The following is an 18,850-nucleotide window of genomic DNA, read 5'->3' as shown; positions in this document are numbered from 1 at the left end:
TTGTTCTTTTGCATTTCGATTGTATTCGTCAAAACTGTTACACTACGAGCCGCGTTCTGTGAAAACTGTGCTTAATGCATGTGCGTACTGTGTCGTCTCAGACATAATTGTGCAGTCCGCGCAGGCTTATCAGGGTCGACACTTTCCGCCGTTGTGCATTTTTCGTTTATAGGCAGTCTCTTCTAAAACGGAAATTCGATGGACGCTGTAAGTGTTGTGTCGGATTAGCCTGTGCGGAGATGTATAAAGTACCGTTTTCACAGATCGCGGCTAATGTAATTTAGAGAAAGTGGGCCCTAACGTTGGAGAAGAATGGAACACAAAAGTGGGTGATTGTGGCAAACATGTGAGTTTATAACCATACAAGTGCTGTCAATCTTAACATGTGTGAAGAGGAAGTGATTTCATTATCGCTCTTTTTCAATCGCGTCAATCGACTCAACTACGTGAATGAAAAAAGGAATAAACGTGTATAATCATTTTAGATATCTTGCAACTTGATATGGTTAAATAAGTGATTCCTTGTGTTTCCCTTTTGTCACTATACTCCCCAAATATGCCGAAAGCTTTATACAAAGCATATAATTAAGCAATAAACGAACATGTTTGTATTTTGCCAGCCGAGCAATCAAGAAGATAGGGTATGCTTTTATCGACGGAATACCATCGAGATTTACGTAGCTCAAACTTTTCTTTTGAAATGTAAGGTGTCTAATAATAAAAAATGCGTTATGCGAAAGTGAGTCTTATGCCAAATGAGCATTTGTGCAGTTTAGTGAGGAGTCAGCATGTCCGCTAAAGACACCGCGAAGTAATGCGTGACTCTAGAGCGGACAGGTAGCTCCTGACCAGATTGCGCAAATGCGCATGCCAATCGGGAGCTACATTGGTCGCATACACCATTTGACATATAACCTATTTTCGCATGACGCGGGTTATATTACACAGTTATAATTGTTAAAATTACGCAACATATCAAGAAGCGTCACTTCATAATGTTATTAGGGATTAACCCGTTAAACAAATGAGTAGGTAGTACATTTATGGACACGTACTTAACCTGTTAGGCCCTAGGTGTTAACAACGAGAAAGTAAAAAGAAATGACCTATTCGACAAAATACATTTTCATTGTGTTACTTTGACGTCGGCTTTCTTCATGCATGAATCAGAGTCGTGTTAAATGTTCTACGAAATTAAGTGTGCGAACTAACGCTTACTTTCACTACCGCGAATCTGCGCAACAGCGTGTGCTTATGAAAGATTTTCCTATTAATAACATGAACAGTATTGCAGCCTCGCTAAACCAATTTATTTCTAGTAAATGTGCATGTATTTATACATGGTCCTAGTAATAACACAACCCCAAAGTTACATTCATATATTTATTTTTTTATTTTTTTAATGCACATAATACATTGATATATTGATATATATATATATATATATTGATACATCGCTATCGAGTGCCAGTCCAATTCGTGTTCCGGGGTGTTGGTCCTGAAAGTGAAAATGAGTTTAATGGATGAATGAAAAATCAATGGCTGAATAACAAAATACGTACGTGCGCATGATATACGTATTTAATTCATATTCAATCAACATTATATTTAAAATAATAAGTTTTAAGTGTATTTTGAACATATTAAATAATAATGATTCTGCAGACATGAGGACGTCTTTCAAGAAACACCATCGTGCTTAATTACTTGTATTTACTTAAAAATTGTTAAATTTAGAGTACAGTCTCTATGGATGATATTTCGGGCTTTTGATTTATTTTTTTGAATTGTACGGGCCTTTTGATAATCCGCATTTAACATAACCAAATATGTAAATTTACAATGAATATCCTGTGATCCTATACTTGTGCTTAACCGATTTAATTGTTAATTTTTATTGTTAATAAGTTGTTATTTTCAAGACCAAATTATGAAGGTTAGTCGTATCAGCTAGAAGAACATCTCTTAAATGAGCTTACTGGCATCGCTAGTTTACCATACAGAATGAAATGAGCCTCGTTCTGGGAAAACTGGGCTCAATGCATTTGCGGTAAATATCATTTCAGACTAGCTTGTGAAATCCACAAAGGCTAGTCAAGGACAACACTTTCCGTCTAAAGTGGATTTTCGTTTCGAGACTTCCTTTAAGCGAAACATTCTTTAACAGCGGAAAGTATCGTCGCTTATTAGCCTGTGCGGATTGCACATGCAAATTAGGGACAACACTTCACGCACATGCATTAAGCCCAGTTTTTCCGGAACGAGGCTCAAACAGCATTATTTGCTGTTACTTAATCACCAGCACCTTACTTGTTGTTTGTTGCTCTTGTGTCTAGATTTTCTCGCAGCAATATCTGTGTAAGTTACGGTTTCCTACCCAGCACCACCGCTTACACCCTACATTGCGGTCTCCAATTTCTTCACCGGTCCTCACGTCATTATAGTCGTACATCATTCCATCGTCTCCCATCTCACCGTCATATTCGTACATCATTTCCTTACCGCCCTTGGCTGCAGAATAATCAGATGGAAATTGCGTGTGTATATGTGTTGTACGCTCAGTTAGTTCGTTTGTGAATAACAATTGACAAAATTACCAACAGTGCTGCATATAACTACAAATGTAAAATGAAAAGGTAAAGGATTGGTTTACAGTCTGAAATTTATAACGTTACATCTTCAAACGAATGTCAAATTTACCCCGACCCTCACCACCCAAATCATTGGGATATAGGGCGCTCTTTCACTCCCTAAACAATATGAAGCCACGGCTAGTTTTATTATTTTCTTAACATGAACCCATTTATTCAACTGCATAATATACTATACTGTAGCACAAAAATAATGAAATACTGTGTATATATGTTGTATGCTCGGAAAGTGGTTCGGGATATAATAATAATAATAATAATAATAATATCTGAAATTATTGTGTTATACATAAATATAATGCAGTTGTAAATTTATTCTCACAAAACGACAATATAATTTTCATAGAGTAAGCACTTGACTATCTGTAAAATTAATCATTGAATGTATATTCCATTAGAACTCTACGCTGCACTTTGAATGATTAACTTACCGCCGCCCAATCCTCTGCCATTGTTGACGGGGGATTCCGTGGACTTGAATGAAATATATATAAGCAGTGTAAATACAATGACTAGAAACAAGAAATCCATCGTTAGCTGGGTGTTAACAGAATGGTGTTTAAAATTCTTTCTTGATATATTTTGCTAACAAACAATCCGTCGTGTCTATCAAATATGACGTTTCTTTGTGTTGTCAAACGATTTGCCTGAATATTCGTATTTTGGAGTAAATATTTGAATGCAAAAACATGTATTATATTATATACGGTTTAAACGATATGTTAATTTTTAATTTGTAAGAACAGAAAAGAGTAATAAAAATGCTGACTTACCGCACGAGATGGCCAGGAAGACGACCAAGAAAGCGCAGAGCAGTGTTATGTTCATGGTGAATGTTGTTCAGCTCCTTGATGCAGGTACGGAAACTAAAAGAAACGCCATAGTGTAAAGACTTCATTGACGCCAGAATATCGGTGAGTAGTATAGGAGATTTGGATCCATTTTCGTTGCATTTTATTTGCAAATATTGGTATATGCTATAATTTAGCAAATACAATGAAGTATTGTTATTTATACAACAAAGACCATGCTATTTATTTATATAAACAAGCAATTATAATATTGATTACGAATTTCATCTAAAAGTACAAGTACAACACCACAATGATACATAATCACAGTAACTTAGCTTTTATAAGTATCCGATTGCCATTTCAAAAGAAACGTTCTTAACTCAGATCCATTCACTTACTATATTAACTGGCTATTACATTACTGTATTGAGTGTTCATAACTAGCATTTGATAAACATTTGGAGATGCATACATTCTTTTGTATACAAACTCGCGCAGTTACATTAAACATAACGCAAATGAAAATACAGTTGCAGATCAAAAGATCTCTATGTGTAAAATATACCGCTAATAAGAATTGCAGACAAAAGAACATAAAATGCTTCCATTTCGTACTTTATTATACTGATATTTTACAAAATGATAACATTGTAAAGCTTGGACTTAAAATGTATGAAATAATCAATTTACAAATATTATTATCATTTAAATAATAAATATATTCGCTACTTATTGAACGATTTCACTGCGCTTACAGAAGTCTATGTGGAAATGACGTTTATGTTAAGCATGATTAAAGTCACATTAGTTCTGAGAACATTCATTTGGAATCCGCATATAAAAGTTTCGATACCACTGGTTTATACTGAATTAATATGTGTAACACTATTTAACTTGATAATGTGTCCTATTAAATCTCGCGCCGATGGCTCGTTGAATACTTGTCATAAGTACAGTTCGGTGGAAGAACCTTTCAAATATTAATTATTAACATACTTCTGTCGTCGTCTGCATCAGACAAATAATTGACTAATTAAGGTAAACGTGCTCTTTACTTATTTATCAAGATTACGTCTGAAGATTCACACGACTTTAAAATAAATAATCAAGTGAATGTAATTATATGTCATACATATAATTTCATAAACTAGTAAATATATAATATATTTAAATGCAGAATAATTTTGAAGCCTTTCGTCGCTGTGACACGAACACACTGTGTAATATTTAAAATGTTGTCTAAACGCGTTTATTTCTAAAATGACATCGTACACACACTGACGATTGGTATAACTGTGAATACCATAAAGGAACATAAGAGTCCTTGTGCATTTCATGTTAATAAGTTTTGTTTTGGAGATTTTTTAAAACCGAATTCCTTTAAGAACCGGAATTTATTTTATAAATTACCGAATCTAGTGATAAATACATGGCCGAAAAACGCGCTCACTTTTAACATACAATAAGCGGTTACTTATAAATTATCTAAATGAAGACATCACCAATAAAAAGCATAAACAAATTTAAATAGTCCACTCACCCTTTAAGAAGGAGGTCTTCTGCAGTCGATAAAAACATAATGTCGGTGTTGTCTTTTTTTATACCACAATTACGGATGTGTTGAAGTTGTTTATTTGTTCTGATTCGGAAAAAAACACTTTATATTTCGAGTATTTATAATACGAAACACTTACGATATCAACCCATGAAGACGATCAGATATCATATAGGATATAACGGACTTGATACTAAGGTTGCTTTGAAAACGGTTTAAAACCGAAGTCCCTTAAGTACCGTTAAACATAACAATTACCGAATGGTTAATTAACAAATTGTTGAAAACGCGCTCAAACCTTTTCAAATAGAATAATTGTTTACTGAAAAATATCTAAATGAACATATCAATAACAAGCATTAACAAATTCAAAGTGTGTCCACTCACCCTCAAATAGAAAGTCTTCTGCAGTCGATGAAAAAACACGGTCGTTGTTGTCTTATTATCCCCACGTTTTTCGGAGAAAAGTGGGGATACTGTATTGATGTGCGCCTGTCCGTCCGTCCGTCCTGGCCACCTGCTCCTCATACACTATAAGCACTAGAACCTTGAAATTTACAAACATAATAGCTATGAGCATATGTGCGACGGTGACAGTGACGGAATTTCTATCTGACCCCTGGGTCAAAAGTTATGGGTCATGGGGCGGGGCCGGGTCAGAGATTTTCACTCATTTGTTTATGTTATTTTAGATTAACTTTTTCATTTCTGCACCGATTTACTTCAAATTGATACTGAGCCTCTCTTATGACAATAAGGTCAATCTCAACTATGCATGGCCCCTTTACCAACCCTGGGGTGCCCCGGCCACATTGGCCACTCCCACCCAAAATTGCCTTTTACTATAATTTCTTCATTTCTACACCGGTTCACTTTAAATTGATACTGAACTTCTCTTATGACAATACGATCAATCTCAGCTATGCATGCCCCATTACCAACCCTAGGGCATCCCGCCCACATAGACCAAGTCCACCCAAAATTGCTAATTACTATAATTTCTTCATTTCTACACCGATTCACTTCAAGTTGATACTGAACCTCTCTTATGACAATACGGTCAATCGCAGCTATGCATGCCCTATTACCAACCCTGAGGCGCCCCGCCCAAATAGGACACGCCCACATAGGCCACGCCCACCCAAAATTGCCTTTTACTATAATTTCATCATTTCTACACCGATTCACTTCAAATTCAAACTGAAACTCTCTTATGACAATACAGTTAATCTCAACTATGCATGGTCCCAATATCAACCCTGGGGCACCCCGCCTACATAGGCCAAGCTCACCCAAAATTGCCGTTGACTATAATTTCTTCATTTCTACACCGATTTACTTTAAATTGATACTGAACATCTCTTATGACAATACGATCAATCTCAACTATGTATGGCCCCATTACCAACTTGGGGCGCTCCGCCCATAATAGGCCACACCCACATAGGCCACGCCCACCCAAAATTGCCTTTTTTCTATAATTTCTTCTTTTCTACACCGATTCACTTCAAATTGATACAGAACCTCTTTTATGACAATACGGTCAATCTCAACTATGTAAGGCCCTATTACCAACCCTGGGACGCCCCGCCTATAATAGGCCACACCCTCCCAAAATTGTCTTTTACTATAATATCTTCATTTCTACAGCGATTCACTTCTAATTGATATTGACTTTCTCTTATGACAATACGGTCAATCTCAACTATGTATAGCTCCATTACCAACCCTGGGGCGCCCCGACCATAATAGGCCACACCCACATAGGCCACGCCCACCCAAATTGCCTTTTACTATAATTTCTTCATTTGTACATCGATTCACTTCAAATTGATACAGAACTTCTCTTATGACAATACAGTTAATCTCAACTATGCATAGCCTATTCACCAACGCTGGGGCGCCCCGCCCACATAGGCCACGCCCACCCAAAATTGCCTTTTACTATAATATCTTCATTTCTACATCGATTCACTTCAAATTGATACTGAATCTCTTTTATGACAATACAGTCAATCTCGACTATGCATGGCGCCATTACCAACCCTGGGGCATCCCGCCTACATAGGCCACGCCCACCCAAAATTGCCTTTTACTATAATTTCTTCATTTCTACACCGATTCACTTAAAATTGATACTGAACATCTCTTATGACAATGCGGTCAATCTCAACTATGTATGGCCCCTTTACCAACCCTGGGGCGCCCCGTCCATAATAGGCCACACCCATCCAAATTTGTCTTTTACTATAATTTCTTCATTTCTACAACGATTCACTTCTGATTGATACTGAACTTTTCTTATGACAATGCGGTCAATCTCAACTATGAATGGACCTATTACCAACCTTGGGGCGCCCCTGGGTCAAACATGCGGCGTGGGGATACGCGTCGGCCTCTGCCGCGCCATTTCTAGTTAATATATAAAATACGGATATCTTGAAGATGTTTTGCAGTTTCTATACGGAAAAAACACTTAATATTTAAACTATTATTATGGCCATCTAAGTATAACAATGGTCTATCTGATATAAGTTAAAACAAGCATGTACAGCCTTGTAGTCACTCACCTAGTTTAATCTGTATATTTGCGCGACATTGTTTTGGCCACTTAAAAGGGCCTTTTCACAGATTTTGGCATGTTTTGAAGTTTGTCAGTAAATGCTTTATATTAATAAATGTAAACATTTGATATAAAAAGCTCCAGTGAAATACAAGAATAAAATTTTTTAAAATAATAAAAGGTAACCCTCATCAGGACTCCAATCACTGATCCCTGGAGTCCTGGAGTAAAAAGTATATAGCTTAGACCACTCGACCATCTTTCCGAGTACAATATCAGATGTATTTTTAACTTGATATATGCAATCCTCGAAGTTTCCCAAAATATAACGACAACAACATTACACTCCAAATTATTAATTCGTTTCGCGTTGCAACGCTTTATAATTTTCGGGGTTTTAAATCGTCAAAAGATGCATATAATGGCTATTTTAGAGCAGGGTAAATGTTCAGTATTACTGTTTCCTCACAAATATCATAACTAAAACGAAAATTTGCGAATCTGAAACAACTTTTTCAATTTTGTCAATTTACTCAAACGTGAAAAGGCCCCTTTAAACAAAAAAATATAGGAAATATTAAATCGAAAATACTTATGCATATGTACATTTGATTCACTTTGGATAACAAAACAATAACGCTATCTACAAAACATGAAGGGGATAAGTAATCATACTAGGGTTTACAAACGGATCAAAATATGTTTAAATCCTGAAGATTCAATTATTGTGAGATATATTTTGGACATAACACTTAAATTATTTAGTTACAATAAAAACTCATTATAAATGATCTCTATCTTTATCTAAATATACTTTGACAGAAAAGGATGCTTTCGTTCTGTTTTAAAGACAAACAAATTAAAACTCAAATTGCATCCGCTTGCCCCTATTTCTCGAAAATTTTGAAGTCGGTTTTAAGAAACACCTTTTAAAGTCGCTTATGATATGGATTAAAAAAAAACTTTTTCAAAGTTTATTGTTTTAATTAAAATGCATATGTGTTGTGAACTTTCCCACTAACTTTCATTTTAAGCTTTAGATTGTTTTTGCTTCAAACATGTTTGATATATTTATTGTCATTAAAGAAAAGACAATTTAATACAATCCTTAAAGGGGCCTTTTCACAGATTTTGGCATTTTTTAACTTATTCATTAAATGCTTTATATTGATAAATGTAAACATTGGATCGTAAAAGCTCCAGTAAAAATCAAGAAAAAAATTTAAAAAAGGAAAAGAACATTGCCCGGAGCAGGTTTCGAACCAGTGACCCCTGGAGTCCTGCCAGAGTCTTGAAGTAAAAACGCTCTAGCCTACTGAGCTATTCCGCCGAGTATACATTCGTGACGTATTTTATACCTTATATAAGCAATCTTTGTAGTTTCACAAAATTTAACGACAAAAACAGAACTCTCCAAATTATTCAATCGTTTCGCGTTGCAACGCTTTATAATTTTTAGGTTTTAAAATCATCAAAAGATGCATATAATGGCTATATTAGGGCATGGTTAATGTTCAGTATTACTGTTTCCTCACAAATATCATAACTAAAACGAAAACTTACGAATCTGAAACAACTTTTTTCAATTTTGTCAATTTACCAAAGCGTGAAAAGATCCCTTTAAAAGCCGACGTAAGAATTTTGGAGACATCAAGCCCAGGTGATTCCATAATTGCTACAAGTGGTTTGAACGCCTTTGAACAATGCGTTGGAAGCAAAGCATCGTAGGTTGTAAATCGTTTTAGCTTACAAACCTCACACTTGGACGCGATATATTTTCAAAACATTTCATTGCAAAGAAAAAAATCGTCTACCATTAAAGGCCATGTCACCATTTTCACATTTTGGTAAATTTACAACATTACAAAAAGTTGTTTTAGATTCGCAAATTTTCGTTTAGGTTATGATATTTGTGAGGAAACAGTAATGCTGAACATTAGCCGTGCTCTAAAATACCAATTAGATGCATATTTTGACGATTGAATAATTTGGAGAGTTTTGTTTTATTGTTATATGTTGTGGTACTTCGAGGTTTGCTTATATAAAGTATAAAATACTCTCTATATTGTATGAGCACAGATGGCCGAGTGGTCTTAGTGGTAGACTTTTATCCCTGGACTCCAGGGGTAATTGGTTCGAGCCCAGTTGAGGGTTACTTTTTCCTTTTTTAATTGTATTGTTTGTTTGTTTTACTGGAGCTTTTTAGATTCAATGTTTACATTTATCAATATAAAGCATTTAATGACAAACTTCAATACATGCCAAAATCTGTGACAAGGCCCATTTAAAATCTCATTGCAAATTTAAAGCTCACATCTGACTTTTTTTAACCGCACTTGAATTTTCATGAAGTCAATAAAAAGTAACATCATTTATGTTTTACGATGAAAACTAACAGAACTATTGACCCTTTCGATTGAACTGCCCACTGTGATGTTAAGCTGCTTTTAACATACGTTAACAAGTTTTTACAAAAATGTTCAGCTTATCCGTTTGTTTTAATATTATTTAAAGCACTTGTGGCATGCTTCACTCAATTCATTTTAAGAAAAATGTGAAATTCTGCACGTACCAATTGAGCTCCATGTAACTTACTAACACAGCCGAAACAGCCAAAAACCTGCAAACACAGTTACTAACACAGTCGAAACAGTCAAAAGCCTGCAAACACTCAGTTGCTAACACAGCCGAAACAGTCAAAAGCCTGCAAACACGCAGTAACTAACACAGCCGAAACAGTCAAAAGCCTGCAAACACGCAGTTACTAACACAGCTGAAACAGTAAAAAGCCCGCAAACAAGCAGTTACTAACACAGCCAAAACAATCGAAAGCCCATAAACATGCAGTTACTTACACAGCCGAAACAGCCAAAAGCCTGCAAACTCGCAGTTACTAACACAGCCGAAATAGTCAAAAGCCTGCAAACACGCAGTTTCTAACACAGCCCAAACAGTAAAACGCCTGCAAACACGCAGTTTCTAACACAGCCGAAACAGTAAAACGCCTGCAAACACGCAGTTACTAACACAGCCCAAACAGTCAAAAGCCTGCAAACACGCAGTTACTAACACAGCCGAAACAGTAAAAAGCCTTCAAACAAACAGTGATTAACACAGCCGAAAGAGTAAAAAACCCGCAAACACGCATTTACTAAAAGCCTGCAATTACAAAGTTTCTAACACAGCCGAAACAGTCAAAAGCATGCAAACACGCAGTTACTAACACAGCCAAAACAGTCAAAAGCCTTCAAACACGCAGTTACTAACACAGCCAAAACAGTCAAAAGCCTGCACTTACACAGTCTCTAAAACAGCTGAAACAGTCAAAAGCCTGCAAACACGCAGTTACTAACACAGTCAAAACAGTCAAAAGCCTGCAAACATACAGTTACTACCACAGCCGAAAAAGGCCAAAGCTTGCAAACACGCAGTTACTAACACCGCCGAAACAGTCGAAAGCCTGCAAATACGAGATTACAAACACAGCCGAAATAGGCAAAAGCCTGCAAACACGCAGTTTCTAACACAACCGAAACAGGCAAAAGCCTGCAAATACGCAGTTACTTACACGGCCGAAACAATCAAAAGCCTCCAAATACGCAGTTACTAACACAGCCGAAACAGTCAAAAGCCTTTAAATACGCAGTTACTAACACAGCCGAAACAGGCAAACGCCTGAAAACACGCAGTTAAGGAGGCAGTCTACAGTTTTGAAGCCCTATTTGCGCATTGGTCCCGGTCCATTTCCTGAATTTAAGGTGTATGGCCTAAACAAAATAGTTTTTTGACTCCAGGAGCTGAAATGTAAGTATAAATGGTCAATATTCTAGTAATTTCACATGTTTTCAGTAATTCGAAACTAAGTTACCTGAAGTTTAGTCAACAACAACAACATGCTCAGTGAGATGTAGACAAATGTACTTCCTGCTTGAAGCAGCCGGCATTTGACAGATTTCAACGGTGGGTTTAAATAAGTTAGCAGTGCAAAAAAGTTCAATGGTAATGACCCATTTTGTTTGGCTCAGTTTGAAAGCATTTGCTGTGATAGTGCAAAGCATGTTGTCCACTGTGTGTATATTGTTACCCGGAAAGATAAAAGTGATTGTCGGGTTTATCTGAAAATGGGGTTTTTAGGGCCAAGTTCCGAGGCACCCGAAAAGGTCTATTTTACCCCAGATATTAATTTAGAGTGCATTTTATGCATTGTTTTGTGCTTTATTTTCAAGCTGTTGATGAGCTGCACTGAATATTGTCTGAATCTATTTTCAGGCTGTGTCTGAAGGCCTTGTTTTGAGGGTTTTTTGCAGACCAGTGGTTGTCGGCCTGGTGATTTTCAAGAAAAACTGTAGACTGCCCCCTTACTAGCACAGCCGAAACAGTCAAAAGCTTGCAAACACGCAGTGACTAGCACAGCCGAAACAGTCAAAAGCTTGCAAACACGTAGTTACTCACACAGCCGAAACAGGCAAAAGCCTGCAAACATGCAGGTTGGAGTATAGTTGATTTTCTTCATTACTTTAACTTCGGGACATTTTACCTATGCATCAACTACAATTAGATAAGACACGTGGTGGTGGTGGTGTGAGTACTGGTAAATGCAGGGTCTATCATTCTGACTATGAATTTATATGAAATACATTACATAAGTAATTGAAACTTTTGGAGGAAATGTCTTTACCTGTTTCAGTGTACATCACTATGTTTTATATGTCACAAAATTATATTTCAAGCAGAAATTAAGACAAGTGGGTTTAGTTAATTATTGATACACATTTATAATACAAATATATAAACTATTAAAGTATTTCGCGTTTGTAAACATGCTTATTTTTATGAATGTCGAAAGATGAATATAAATAAACGAAGCTTTGTTTTCGGTAAGAGTCTACGTCATTTGTAGTATCAAGCCGCCTCATTTACAGTTTTTAGAAGCTATTCTTTTTTTTTTTAATTGCCATGTTGACAATATCTTATCTTGGACGACTCTTTATGCAGATGCATTAAGCCCAGTTTTCTCCGCACGGGACGCACTAGTGATCGTCGAATGCTGGTAAGTGCCGATGAGGAAGAAAAATAGCATACCATGCTGGAGAGATTTTATTTATTTATCATTGACGTCTGGAAATAATCATTCTCAGTTTTAATATTCCACGGTTATTTGAAAAAGGGAAATAGTGCCAGAGTTTTCTTATATTGTGTTACTTTCTTTATCAGGTCTCTTCGACGTTTTATTAAAAAAATAAGGTTAACAAAATTCAATATGGATATAAAAGTGCATGCACATTAAACATGCATCGTGAATATTGTGTTACAATAGTGTTGTAATATCGCACTAAGTGTCTACATGGAACTTTGTAATCTGTGAACATATAAGCCTCTTAAAAACTGGGGTAAGGTGGTGTAAATGTATCAATTTTTGATCAGTTTACTGCGCGTGTTTCCCAATCCACAAACGTCTCATTTGAATGTTGCCTTCAGCAACTTCCAGCGTTTTGTATGGGTAAGTGATATTCGACATTTTCGGGGACCCAAATGTTGTTAACATTTATCTTTTTTATTTGCATTTAATATGCAATGCAAACACAACACATTAGCTTTGGGCCATAGCGGGGAAGGTGATGTCTAGGCCTAGTAAATCATTTATTGCATTTAATGCAATTTCAATCAACCCAATGGCTTAAGCTTAAAAGATAACAAACACTTATTAAACAACATAGCATATAAGATATATAATGGTGGACCAACAAGCAATTTACAATACACTTATTCTTTTGCATTTCGATTGTATTCGTCAAAACTGTTACAATACGAGCCGCGTTCTGTGAAAACTGTGCTTAATGCATGTGCGTACTGTGTCGTCTCAGACATAATTGTGCAGTCCGCACAGGCTTATCAGGGCCGACACTTTCCGCCTTTGTGCATTTTTCGTTTATAGGCAGTCTCTTTTAAAACGGAAATTCGGTGGACGCTGTTAGTGTCGTGTAGGATTAGCCTGTGCGGAGATGTATTAAGTACCGTTTTCACAGATCGCGGCTAATGTAATTTAGAGAAAGTGGGCCCTAACGTTGGAGAAGAATGGAACACAAAAGTGGGTGATTGTGGCAAACATGTGAGTTTATAACCATGCAAGTGCTGTCAATCTTAACATGTGTGAAGAGGAAGTGATTTCATTATCGCTCTTTTTCAATCGCGTCAATCGACTCAACTACGTGAATGAAAAAAAGGAATAAACATGTATCATTATTTTAGATATCTTGCAACTTGATATGGTTAAATAAGTGATTCCTTGTGTTTCCCTTTTGTCACTGTACTCCCCAAATGTGGCGAAACCTTTATACAAAGCATATAATTAAGCAATAAACGAACATGTTTGTATTTTGCCAGCCGAGCAATCAAGAAGATAGGGTATGCTTTGTTTGACGGAATACCATCGAGATTTACGTAGCTCAAACTTTTCTTTTGAAATGTAAGGTGTCTAATAATAAAACATGCGTGATGCGATAATGAGTCTTATGCCAAATGAGCATTTGTGCAGTCTAGTGAGGAGTCAGCATGTCCGCTAAAGACACCGCGAAGTAATGCGTGACTCTAGAGCGGACAGGTAGCTCCTGACCAGACTGCGCAAATGCGCGTGCCAATCGGGAGCTACATTGGTCGCATACAACATTTGGCATATAACCTATTTTCGCATGACGCGGGTTATATTACACAGTTATAATTGTTAAAATTACGCAACATATCAAGAAGCGTCACTTCATGATGTTATTAGGGATTAACCCGTTAAACAAATGAGTAGGTAGTACATTTATGAACACGTACTTAACCTGTTAAGCCCTAGGTGTTAACAACGAGAAAGTAAAAAGAAATGACCTATTCGACAAAATACATTTTCATTGTTTACTTTGACGTCGGCTTTCTTCATGCATGAATCAGAGTCGTGTTAAATGTTCTACGAAATTAAGTGTGCGAATTAACGCTTACTTTCACTACCGCGAATCTGCGCAACAGCGTGTGCTAATGAAAGCTTTTTCTATTAATAACATGAACAGTATTGCAGCCTCGCTAAACCAATTATTTCTAGTAAATGTACATGTATTTATAACATGGTCCTAGTAATAACACAACCCCAAAGTTACATTCATTTATTTATTTTTTTAATGCACATAATACATTGATATATTGATATATATATATATTGATACATTGCTATCGAGTGTCAGTCCAATCCGTGTTCCGGGATGTTGGTCCTGAAAGTGAAAATGAGTTTAATGGATGAATGAAAAATCAATGGCTGAATAACAAAATACGTACGTGCGCATGATATACGTATTTAATTAATATACAATCAACATTATATCTAAAATTATAAGTTTTAAGTGTATTTTGAACATATTAAATAATAATGATTCTGCAGACATAAGGACGTCTTTCAAGAAACACCATCGTGCTTAATTACTTGTATTTACTTTAAAATTGTTAAATTTAGAGTAGAGTCTCTATGGATGATATTTCGGGCTTTTGATTTTTTTAAATTGTACGGGCCTTTTGACAATCTGCATTCAACATAACCAAATATGTATATTTACAATGAATTTCCTGTGATCCTATACTTGTGCTTATAACCAATTTAATTCTTAATTTTTATTGTTCTGGGAAAACTGGGCTTAATGCATTTGCGTTAAATATCATTTCAGACTAGCCTGTGAAATCCACAAAGGCTAGTCAAGAACAACACTTCCCGTCTAAAGTGGATTTTCGTTCCGAGTCTTTCTTGAGGCGAAACAGTCTTTAACAGCAGAAAGTATCGTCGCTTATTAGCCTGTGCGGATTACACATGCATATTTGGGACAACACTTTACGCACATGCATTAAGCCCAGTTTTCCCGGAACGAGGCTCAAACAGTATCATTTGCTGTGACTTAATCACCAGCACCTTACTTGTTGTTTGTTGCTCTAGTGTCTAGATTGCCAAGCAGCACCAAATGTAGAGGCGACCGTTCCATCTTATCCAGCACCACTTCTTACACCCTACATCGCGGTCTCCAATTTTTTCACCGGTCCTCATGTCATTATAGTCGTACAGCATTCCATTGTCTCCCATCTCACCATCATATTCGTACATCATTTCCTTACCGCCCTTGGCTGCAGAATAAACAGATGGAAATTTCGTGTGTATATGTGTTGTACGCTCAGTTAGTTTGTTTGTGAATAACAATTGACAAAATTACCAACAGTGCTGCATATAACTACAAATGTAAAATGAAAAGGTAAAGGATCGGTTTACAGTCTGAAATTTATAACGTAACATCTTCAAACGAATGTCAAATTTACCCCGACCCTCACCACCCAAATCATTGGGATATAGGGCGCTCTTTCACTCTCTAAACAATATGAAGCTACGGCTAGTTTTATTATTTTCTTAACATGAACCCATTTATTCAACTGCATAATATACTATACTGTAGCATAAAATAATGAAAGACTGTGTATATATGTTGTCTGCTCAGAAAGTTCGTTCGGGATATAATAATAATAATATCTGAAATTATTCATTTATTGTGTTATACATAAATATAATACAGTTGTAAATTTATTCTCACAAAACGACAATATAATTTTCATAGAGTAAGCACTTGACTATCTGTAAAATTCATCATTGAATTGATACTTCCATTAGAACTCTACGCTGCACTTTGAATGATTAACTTACCGCCGCCCAATCCTCTGCCATTGTTGGCGGGGGTTCCGTGGACTTGAATATAATATATATAAGCAGTGTAAATACAATGACTAGAAACAAGAAATCCATCGTTAGCTGGGTGTTAACAGAATGGTGTTTAAAATTATTTCTTGATATGTTTTGCTAACAAACAATCCGTCGTGTCTATCAAATATGAAGTTTCTTTGTGTTGTCAAACGATTTGCTTGAATATTCGTATTTTTGAGTAAAGATTTGAATGTAAAAACATTTTTTCCTAAACTTTGAGGAATGTTTAAAATTGTAAATGCTGAAAAAATACTTATATATATTTAAAAATATTTAACTTATTATTCTAAATTGTAGTACAAATTTAAGGATACATATGTAAATAAAGATATGGGCATACACTATACTATTATATACGGTTTAAACGATATGTTAACTTTTAATTTGTAAGAACAGAAAAGAGTAATAAAAATGCTGACTTACCGAACGAGATGGCCAGGAAGACGACCAAGAAAGCGCAGAGCAGTGTAATCTTCATGGTGGATGTTGTTCAGCTCCTTGATGCAGGTACAGAAACTAAAAGAAATGCCATCATGTAAAGACTTCATTGACGCCAGAATATCGGTGAGCAGTATAGGAGATTTGGATCCGTTTTCGTTGCATTTATTTGCAAATATTGGTATATGCTATAATTTAGCAAATACAATGAAGTATTGTTATTTATACAACAAAGACCATGCTATTTATTTATATAAAACAAACAATTAAAATATTAATTGCGAATTTCATCTTAAAGTACAAGTACAACACCACAATAATATATAATCACAGTAACTAAGCTGTTATAAGTATCCGATTGCCATTTCAAAAGAAACGTTCTTAACTCAGATCCATTCACTTACTATATTAACTGGCTATTACATTACTGTATTGAGTGTTCATAACTAGCATTTGATAAACATTTGGAGATGCATACATTCTTTTGTATACAAACTCGCGCAGTTACATTAAACATAACGCAAATGAAAATACAGTTGCAGATCAAAAGATCTCTAAGTATAAAATATACCGCTAATAAGAATTGCAGACAAAAGAACATAAAATGCTTCCATTTCGTACTTTATTATACTGATATTTTACAAAATGATAACATTGTAAAGCTTGGACTTAAAATGTATGAAATAATCAATTTACAAATATCATTATCATTTAAATAATAAATATATTCGCTACTTATTGAACGATTTCACTGCGCTTACAGAAGTCTATGTGGAAATGACGTTTATGTTAAGCATGATTAAAGTCACATTAGTTCTGAGAAAATTCTTTTGGAATCCGCATATAAAAGTTTCGATACCACTGGTTTATACTGAATTAATATGTGTTACACTATTTAACTTGATAATGTGTCCTATTAAATCTTGCGCCGATGGCTCGTTGAATACTTGTCATAAGCATAGTTCGGTGGAAGAACCTTTCAAATATTAATTATTAACATACTTCTGTCGTCGTCTGTATCAGACAAATAATTGACTAATTTAGGTAAACGTGCTCTTAACTTATTTATCAAGATTACGTCTGAAGATTCACACGACTTTAAAATAAATAATCAAGTGAATGTAATTCTATGTCATACATATAATTTCATAAACTAGTAAATATATAATATATTTTAATGCAGAATAATTTTGAAGCCTTTCGTCGCTGTGACACGAACACACTGTGTAATATTTAAAATGTTGTCTAAACGCGTTTATTTCTAAAATGACATCGTACACACACTGACGATTGGTATAACTGTGAATACCATAAAGGAACATAAGAGTCCCTGTGCATTTCATGTTAATAAGTTTTGTTTTGGAGATTATTTCAAACCGAATTCCTTTAAGAACCGGTATTTATTTTATAAATTACCGAATCTAGAGATAAATACATGGCCGAAAAACGCGCTCACTTTTAACATACAATAAGCGGTTACTTATAAATTATCTAAATGAAGACATCACCAATAAAAAGCATAAAAATTAAAATATTCCACTCACCCTTTAAGAAGGAGGTCTTCTGCAGTCGATAAAAACATAAGGTCGGCGTTGTCTTTTTATACCTTAATTACGGATGTCTTGAAGTTGTTTATTTGTGCTGATTCGGAAAAAACACTTTATATTTCGAGTATTTATAAAAATAGAAATAAATAGTTTCCTTCCAAGTATATGAATGGTCTATCAAATATGAGCTTAATAAGCAGTTACACCATTGTAGCAATGCTCTAGGTTTGATTTATATCTATGCCTGACCTTTACATTGTCTTTTCCTACTTAAATAAAATACATGCATTTATATATATATATATATATATACTCGAATCTGCTGCCACAACTGTACATTTGATTCTCTTTTGATAACGAAACACTTACGATATCAACCCATGAAGACGATCAGATATCATACTAGGATTTACACACGGATCTAAATGTGATTTTATCCTGGAGATTAAAATTGTTTTGCATTTATTTCGGAAAAAACACTTACGCTGTTCAGTGAACTTTATCTTTATCTTTTCTTCTAGAAATAAATAGATCA

At 35.4% G+C, this 18,850-nt stretch overlaps 1 long non-coding RNA gene across 2 annotated transcripts; it reads right to left on the bottom strand.

The window, feature by feature from the left end:
- Positions 1-1,369: 1,369 nt before the first annotated feature.
- On the bottom strand, positions 1,370-18,387 carry LOC127841005 (uncharacterized). 2 transcript variants are annotated; one of them, XR_008030667.1, is made up of 5 exons: positions 18,313-18,387; positions 16,754-16,846; positions 16,274-16,315; positions 15,502-15,705; positions 1,370-1,498 (listed from the first exon to the last, which is right to left on the bottom strand). It is a non-coding gene; the product is annotated as an uncharacterized LOC127841005 (long non-coding RNA). The 2 variants fall into 2 exon arrangements; XR_008030666.1 differs by lacking the exon at positions 1,370-1,498 and adding an exon at positions 14,696-14,810.
- Between the last annotated feature and the right edge of the window lie 463 nt (positions 18,388-18,850).

The sequence above is a fragment of the Dreissena polymorpha genome, chromosome 8 (genome assembly GCF_020536995.1).
Source record: "Dreissena polymorpha isolate Duluth1 chromosome 8, UMN_Dpol_1.0, whole genome shotgun sequence".
Taxonomy (NCBI): Eukaryota; Metazoa; Mollusca; class Bivalvia; order Myida; family Dreissenidae; genus Dreissena; species Dreissena polymorpha.
The sequence above is the reverse complement of the archived record's forward strand: the minus strand, read 5'-3'. Positions and strand labels throughout refer to the sequence as shown.